Below are 7,973 nucleotides of genomic sequence, written 5' to 3' on the forward strand. Positions count from 1 at the left end.
AGTTTGGGGATACAGTTGCTAGCAGGATACAAGGAAACTGGGGCCTTGGCGATATTGTGCAGCTGCTAGATTAACGCCTACTCGCAGCCAGCCTCGTCTCTGGACTTTGCAGCCTAGTGAGCTAAGAATTTCCCTTTTAACAATTTAAACCAGTTTCAGTCTGGTTTTCTGTTACAGGCAAAGGAAAGCACAACTGTGATGTTAAACACACAGAGGAGACCCCACATCGCTTACTCACACAGATGCTGCCAAGGATCCAGCTGCTTCGCACTGTGCAGAGTATCCAGATGTTTCCATTAAAGTGTGCTCGTTTCAGCCAGATGTTGAGTATCTTGTAGATGGAAGGTTAACATGATTTAATGCTTAAAAGCAAACACCCTTCCCTCCTTCTCCCTCACCCCGTCGGGTGCCTGCCCACTCATAGTCCCTTCCAGGTAGCCATGTCCCACCCGAATCCTCAGGCAGGTGCCGTGTTTCATATCATGGTGTCATGTTATCCCCCTTCACCAATCCCCACTTGTCCCCTTCCTCCACTTTTGGGGGCAAAGATTGGTCCTAGAGAGCCAGTGAGGAGGCTGGGCAACAACCCACATGTGGCCTGGCACAAAGATATGATCTGGGGCAAGCAGAGCCTGTCTTTGTCTCTCTGAACTAAGACATCCTGAAGGAAGCAGTTACAGGCGGAGCCACGAAGCAGAGATGGGGCCATGGGAGAATGTGAAGCAAGCAAAAGTCCTGCAGGAGCAGAAAGGAGGAGCAGGAGGCTCCAAGGAAAGAACTGTCCCAGAGTCCAGGGGGAGACTAAGCTCACTGCCAGTGAGAAGGGATGGAGCCGACTCACAGAGAGAACAGGCTTCCTGAGAGAGGGCGTGCGCCCTCAGGAGATGGAGATCAATTAGTCAGGATAGGCCAGGATCTGGTCTGGAAACAATCAACCCAACAAGAGTTTACTCTTGACCACACATGGCCTGTCCATCACCGGCCATCAAGGAAGACTCTGTACACCTGGACACATGCGTCCGCCATTGCCGAGGCAGGGGAAGGACATTCTGCCCGTTGCTCCTCAGCTATTAAGGCTTCTATCCAGAGGTGACACGTGTCCCTTCTGCTTGCAATTTATTGGCAAAAGCAAGTGTCATGGCCGTGCCTAATTTAAAGGTAGAAGAGCCATGCAATGCTGGTGTGCACAGAAAGAGGAGAAACGGGAATATCTGTGACCAGCCCTGCCGATGCCCACGGAGAGGGGAGCTAGACCCTAGAGCTGCCTCAGATGCCAAGGGTCCAGGTTTCATGAGGCCCCGCCCCACCATGGTCCTGGTTTATACGCACACAAAATCTTCACTATTCTCATTGCCCCACGCATGCCTTGCAATAACCACCACCCTCCACACACACATTTGCTTATTTCTTGCAACTTAAGACGTCCCTCCATGACTTCTGTAAAAACAAATGTTTATATTTATTTTTGGGGGGGGGGAGAGAGAGAGAGACACTCTGATGTGAGAGAAACATCAATTGCCTCCCACAGATTGGGGACTGAACCTGCGAATGAAGAAGCTATGGCATAGAGAGAGGTGAGCAACCTGGGGACGCGCCCTGACTGGGAATCGAACTGGCAACCTTTCAGTGCACAGGATGATGTTCAACCAACACAACCAACAGAGCCACACCAGCCAGGGCCATCCATGACGTCTTATTTCCTTTAAATGCTCCTTTCTCAACTGGGAACTTCCTCCGTCAAAAGCGTAAAGCCAGCACAAATCATCTTTGGGTCTCTTTTTATAACAAGGATCTACAGGCCCCCCTGCCTCGGGAATGTCAGGGAAGACTGCTGGAAACTCTATTTGCACACACCAAGACTAACCTGGCAGGTGAGAGAACAAATCCATAAAGTTTTGTAGTGCTTTCGTATTTTAGTTTTTTGTTGTTGTTTGTTTTTCGGTTTCTGGTTTTTTTTTTTTTTAGCCAAGCACTGTGCTAAGACCTTTGTCTGGACTCTGCCATGTAAAATACTTTTGCCAGCCAGGCTGGTGTGGCTCAGTGGTTGAGCATCAACCTATGAACCAGGAGGTCACGGTTTGATTCCCTGTCAGGGCACATGTCCGGATTGTGGGCTCCAATAAGGCAGCCGATTGATGATTCTCTGTCATCATTGATGTTTCTATCTCTCCCTCCTCCTTCCTCTCTGAAATCAATAAAAAGATATTTAAAAAAAATAAAATACTTTCGCCCTGGTCGGGTGGCTCGGTTGATTGGAGCGCCATCCAGTACACCAGAAGGTGACAGGTTCGATCCCCAGTCAGGGCATGTACGGGAGGCAACAACCGATGGACGTTTCTCTCTCCTGTGGATGTTTCACTCTCTCCCCCTTCCTCTCTTTCTAAAATCAATTTAAAACAACAACACATATCCTCAGGTGAGGATTTTAAAAAATCAAAATACTTTCAACCTCACTTTGCGAACGAAGAAGCTATGGCATAGAGAGGTAAGAGCAGTTCCCTCGGGGCCTGACTTCATGGCTGTGCTCACACATTATAGCATGGCCCAGGACCGTGGTCGGCAAACTGCGGCTCTCGAGCCACATGCGGCTCTTTGGCCACTTGAGTGTGGCTCTTCCACAAAATACCACAGCCTGGGCAAGTCTATTTTGAAGAAGTGGCGTTAGAAGAAGTTTAAGTTTAAAAAATTTGGCTCTCAAAAGAAATTTCAATCGTTGTATTGTTGATATTTGGCTCTGTTGACTAATGAGTTTGCCGACCACTGGCCCAGGAGAATGGTGAGGAGGGTTGGAGGGCTGAAGGGTCTTCCCTGGCGGATGGAGGTTAATCTTTGGGGAGGAGAGCGGAAGGGTGGAGGCTGCCTCCAGTGAGTAGACAGCTTACCTCTGAGGAGGAAGCATCCTGGGACCCAGGAGAAACGCACTCATTGGGGCAGGATGTCATACCTTCCAGATGCTCTTGGGCCCAGACTCAGGTCCTTGTTGGCGAAGATTGAGAGACTGAAAGAAAATAAGCTGTGTTTGACTGAGCACATAGAGTGACCGAATTGTGGTCGCCACACACCTTTTCTCACCGAAAGGAACCAAGGCTTCTTGGAGAATTGGCTGTTTCCAGTTCCGGAGCACAAACGTACGAGAGGAGCCCAGAGCATCTGGTCCCAGAGGCAAGAGCACTACCCGCCACCACGGGTCACGTCCGAAGGACTCAGGTGCCAACTTGAAGGCCTCATACCGAACAGAAGGGGATCATTTGTGCATCAAAACCAAAACTAAACAAATAAAAACCCTACAGTCAGTCCGGCCGGCATGGCTCAGTGGCTGAGCATCGACCTATGAACCAGGTCACAGTTCGATTCCCGGTCAGGGCACATGCCTGGGTTACGGGCTCGATCCTCAGTGTAGGGTGTGCAGGAGGCAGCCGGTCAATGATTCTCTGTCATCCTTGATGTTTCTATCTCTCTCTCCCTCTCCCCCTTCCTCTCTGAAATCAATAAAAATATATTAAAAACAAAAAACAAACACTGCAATGAGTTGAAACACATCAAATATTTAAAAAATACATAGGTTCAAATGACAATTAAAAAAAAAGACATTTGAAAGGGTGCTGAGAGAAAACTAACTATTCAGAGAACTAAAAGATAAAGGGCAAAACGTTTTTGAAAAGCTAACGTTGGGGCCTCCCAATGATTCAGTGACGTTGGGGGCTAGTTGGAAGGCTTCCCCTGTACTCCCCCAACTCTCCTCCTGGTTCTCTTCAGGCCTCAATTCCACCATCAGAGATTCAGTCCTTTGGGTTAAGATTGTCCTGAATCAACGTGAAAGTACAGAGACTTTGGGAAAGACTTGCTACCACTTTTCTCACTAATGGTGACAGAGGGAAAATGGAAAGTCCTATGGCTCCGGGGGGTCTGGATGGCTAGGGTTATAGCTAGAGAGGATGGGCGGGGAGGGGCAAAGAGCTTGTCAACATCCCGGGGGCAGGAGAACCCCCTGGGCTGGCCATCCAAAGTTCAGCTCCTCAGTAGCCCAGTCAGATGGAGTCTGATCCAGCAGGTGGGAAGGACAGAAACGTGCATTTTATCCCACAGCCCAGGGGAGTCAGACACATGTTGTTTCTGGGGGAGACTGGGCCGGGGCTCCTGGATCTCCCCGATTGCCCTGTGTGACCTCCTGCCCCAGCTGTGCTGGACTGTCACAGCTGAGCCCTTTCAGCCTCTGCAAACGTCACCGGGCTCCTGGCCCTGGGACCTCTTTACTACGCCAGGTCCCTTTAAGATGCCAGGCCCTTCCCTGCATGGGGAGGCTGGCACCACGGAGTAGGGACCCCGTGTGAGCTCTGAGCTGCCTGCCCTCACCCTCTCTCACGGCTTTCCCCGCCCCGTCCTGACATGCCCAGCTTTTTGGGTGACGGCCCCCTCACGCCTGGCTCCTGACGCTTGACTGCAGTTCTCGGGCTCGGCTGAGCCTGGGACCCTCCCTCTCAGCCCAGGCCCTGAGGTGTCCTCGGTCCTGGGTCCTTCTCTCCTCACCGGGGCCCTCGTGCGGCCCTTCTCCCCAGGCAGGAGGGTCTTTGCAGCCCTGCTGAGCAGCTCTGTGCTCAGCCAGGTGGGTGGCTGCTCTGCCTTCCCTCCAGAGCCTGCTGACTGCCCTCGCTGTCCTCTCTCCCACCTCCCCTGGCCCCTGCTGTCCCTTGGGCTTCTAACTGTCCCTCCCTCCCTGGGGCCTGGCTCCAAGGCTCTCCCCTGCAGAGAAAAGCACCCGTAGTCCACGCCTGAGCCCACCCTTCCCCAGCAATACTCCTCAGCCCACCTCCTCCCTCTTCAGCCCACCTCCCCCCTCCTCAGCCCACCTCCTCCCTCTTCAGCCCACCTCCCCCCTCCTCAGCCCACCTCCTCCCTGGGGACTGAGCGCCCAGTTTGGGGCTGACCTTCGGAGCCTGGTCCCTGCACGCCCAACCCATGACTAATGGGCCCTGGCTGAGCTCCCCTGTTCTGAAACCTGGCCTTTGCCTGACCCCATGGGCAGGCCTGGGCACCAGCCTCGGCCCTCCCTGGCTGGCCTGTCCCCCCTGCCGCCTGAGCCCGGGTTATGACATCTTTCCACCCAGTGACTCTTATTTTGAGAAGGCAAACACGGTGGTGCCCCTAGGCATCCGCACACGCTAATGCACACACACACACACACGCGCACACACACACACACACACACACACACACACACACACACACACACACACCCGGCTTTGCCCCGATGCCTCACGCACGGGCGTGAAAATCCGGCTGGCCGTGTTTATTTTCCTTCCTCTCCTTTCCCCTTTAGAACAAACACCAGTCCTGTACGAGCGACCACCCTCTGCCCGGTCCGCCCAGCAGCTGTGAATGGGAACAGAGTGGCTTTTAGCAGGAGGCAGCAGCCTGAATGAATTGACCGGAGCCTCAAAGCCTCTAAGTTTGCTTCTTAGCAACTCAGTGCCTCTCCCCAAGCGAGTTTTCCATGGGCCTCCCCGTCTCACCCCCTCCTTTCAGATTTTATTTTAGTTCATTTTTGGTCCCAAGCATTTTGTTTTCTGTTTTCTACAAGGGAGCCTGAATCTGGGCCTCAGAAAAACAAGGCCGAGCTGCCAACTGGAAATGTTTGCTCTGGGGGCGAGTTCGGAGGCTGGCGTCAGGCGGGGCAAGATCCGTGCCAGTGGAATGTGATTTGGGGGGGAAGCTGCAGGTCACTCAATTGCTGGCAGCCTGCCCGGGAGCAACTGGATGCTTTCTGGGCTGTGTGTGTGCGCGCAGGCTTCTTCCCCCGCCTGCAAACAGAGCCCTGGGGACGTGGAGACAGGAGCATTAGGAAGAAACTAGACAGGGGGCTGGAAAATCAGGGGGACTGGCGAGATTAAGTGGGCGGGGGTGAGGGGAGGGTGCCAGGATCAGGGCAGCCACTTTATCCACATCCATTGTGTTCTCAGCCCGGAGCGGGGGCTCTTGGGAGCAAGGAGAGCTGCAAACCAGCTCGGCCCCCAGAGACTCATGGGCTCTTTGGAGAAACAAGGCTCCCAGTGCAGGGCCCAGTTCATCGGAGGGAAGACTTCCTGGAGGCGGTTCAGGGTCCGAGCATGAAGCATGAAGCGTTGCTTTGAAAGGAAAGGTGAACTATTAGTCGCTACCCTGTGCCAGGCCCCAAGTAAGCCCTCGACTTGGATGATCTCCTTTAATCCTCCCACCAACCCTACCTACCAGGGTCAGGAATCTTCCTTTTTGTGTGTTTGTTAATCCTCACCCAAGGGTATGTTCTCCATTGCTTTCCAGAGAGAGGAAAGGAGGGAGAGAGGGGAGAGAGAGAGAGAGAGAGAGAGAGAGAGAGAGAGACCTTGATGTTAGAGAGACACATCAATTGGTTGCCTCCAGCATGAGCCTCGACCTGGGCAGGGATTGAACCTGCAACCCAAGAATGTGCTCTTGACCGGGAATCAAAACCGTGACCCTTCGATGCTGGGAGCGGGGGGAGGGGGGTGGTGGTGCGGGGGGGGAGCAACGCTCTAACCACTGAGCACACTGGCCGTGGCTCTTTCTATCTTTTTTGAAACTTTGAAAATGAGGAAACTGAGAAACGGAGGCCCAGAGAGATGAGGGAATTTGACCAAGTGCCCAGCTTGTCAGTAGTGACCCTCAGTTAAGTTCAGGCTGCCCGACTTTCCTCTCCACTGAGGGTCCTTTCCCACTTAGCCAACTTCCCTGGTGAAGGGCCTGCTTTTGTTTTTTTTTTTTATTTTTAAGTTTTTTTTCTGTTCCTGGAAAGAGAACTGTTCAATTCAAGGTGGGGGATCTAAGATGCGAAGGCAGACTTTCCAGAGGGCAGGGTGGGAAGTGCTTGGAGATCCGAGAGGACCCTGCCCGTTTCACACCAAGCCGGGCCTCTCCTACACCTGGATCACCTCGCCAGGGGCCCACGCCCCTCCCGCACGCCCCCGCATCCCCCTCCGCTGCCACGTTCTTCCCACCCAGATGTTCGCTCTGGGACTGCCCGCCTGGGGGTCCTCCGAAGTTGTCCGCGCTGCTCTGAGCAGTGGACGAGAGGGGAACCGACCGGATGGATTTGCTCAGGGCAACCAGCACGGCCTTGGATTTGGGGTCAGGAGACCCGGAGCTGCCACTCCTTCCCAGGGACGTCAGGCGAGTGGTTACCCCGCTCAGGTCTGTCTCCTCCGCTCTAAAATGGGGAGCAGCCAGGATGGCCTTCGAGCTGCCACAGGCGGAAGGCAAGAACCTAAGACAGCCGGCTGGGGAGGCAGGTGTTGGGGTGAGAGGAGCTCGCCTTACTGTCCAGCCCACGGCGGAAGGATCCTTTGCCCCAAGAAGCGGGGTCCGGCACAGGCTCGGGAGCAGGTGGGGCGAGGGAGGGGGCGTCCTGGTCAGGCAGCGAGGCCCACGCTTGTCCCGCAGAGATCAGAGGGACAGGAATCTGTCTGATAGGAACAGCTCCGCTGGCCACTTGGGGACTTTATGGTCCTGAGGCTCAACAGTTGGTTAGTCTCACCCGCCGATTCCGTGTTTACCTAACTACCGCTAGGGACAGGTAAACACTGGCGTGGGGCCACCTGCCCCGATCACCTGTATTGGCCGAACTGACTCCCCAATTCCATGAGACAACGGATTTGTACCAAATGATTTCCGGGAACCAGGCAATCTCCTGGCTTCACCAAACCCATGAACTGTTTTGGCTTTTCAGAGACAAACGGGATCTGACATCTTTGGTTCTCAGGAGACGGGCCACCTGCCACTCACCAACAACAGCCAGATCCCTAAGAAGGCTGGGAAAAACCCTGCCAGCAATGGGATCTGGGACTCAGTCTACCCCCTCTGTAAAATGGGAGGATTGGACTAGACCAGCAGCAGCAAACACCTGGCGTGAATACTGCCGCCCTGGCTCTTCCATCCACAGCGGACACTGCTAATCAATTACCTCTCATCTCCGTGGGACCCAG

The 7,973-nt window shown here is 53.9% G+C and overlaps 1 long non-coding RNA gene across 2 annotated transcripts; it reads right to left on the reverse strand.

Moving 5' to 3' along the window:
* Positions 1-274: 274 nt before the first annotated feature.
* Positions 275-7,973, reverse strand: LOC129151896 (uncharacterized). 2 transcript variants are annotated; one of them, XR_008558610.1, is made up of 3 exons: positions 7,952-7,973; positions 2,883-2,998; positions 275-331 (listed from the first exon to the last, which is right to left on the reverse strand). It is a non-coding gene; the product is annotated as an uncharacterized LOC129151896 (long non-coding RNA). The 2 variants fall into 2 exon arrangements; XR_008558609.1 differs by lacking the exon at positions 7,952-7,973 and adding an exon at positions 3,073-3,119.

Source organism: Eptesicus fuscus, chromosome 16 (genome assembly GCF_027574615.1).
Source record: "Eptesicus fuscus isolate TK198812 chromosome 16, DD_ASM_mEF_20220401, whole genome shotgun sequence".
Classification (NCBI taxonomy): Eukaryota; Metazoa; Chordata; class Mammalia; order Chiroptera; family Vespertilionidae; genus Eptesicus; species Eptesicus fuscus.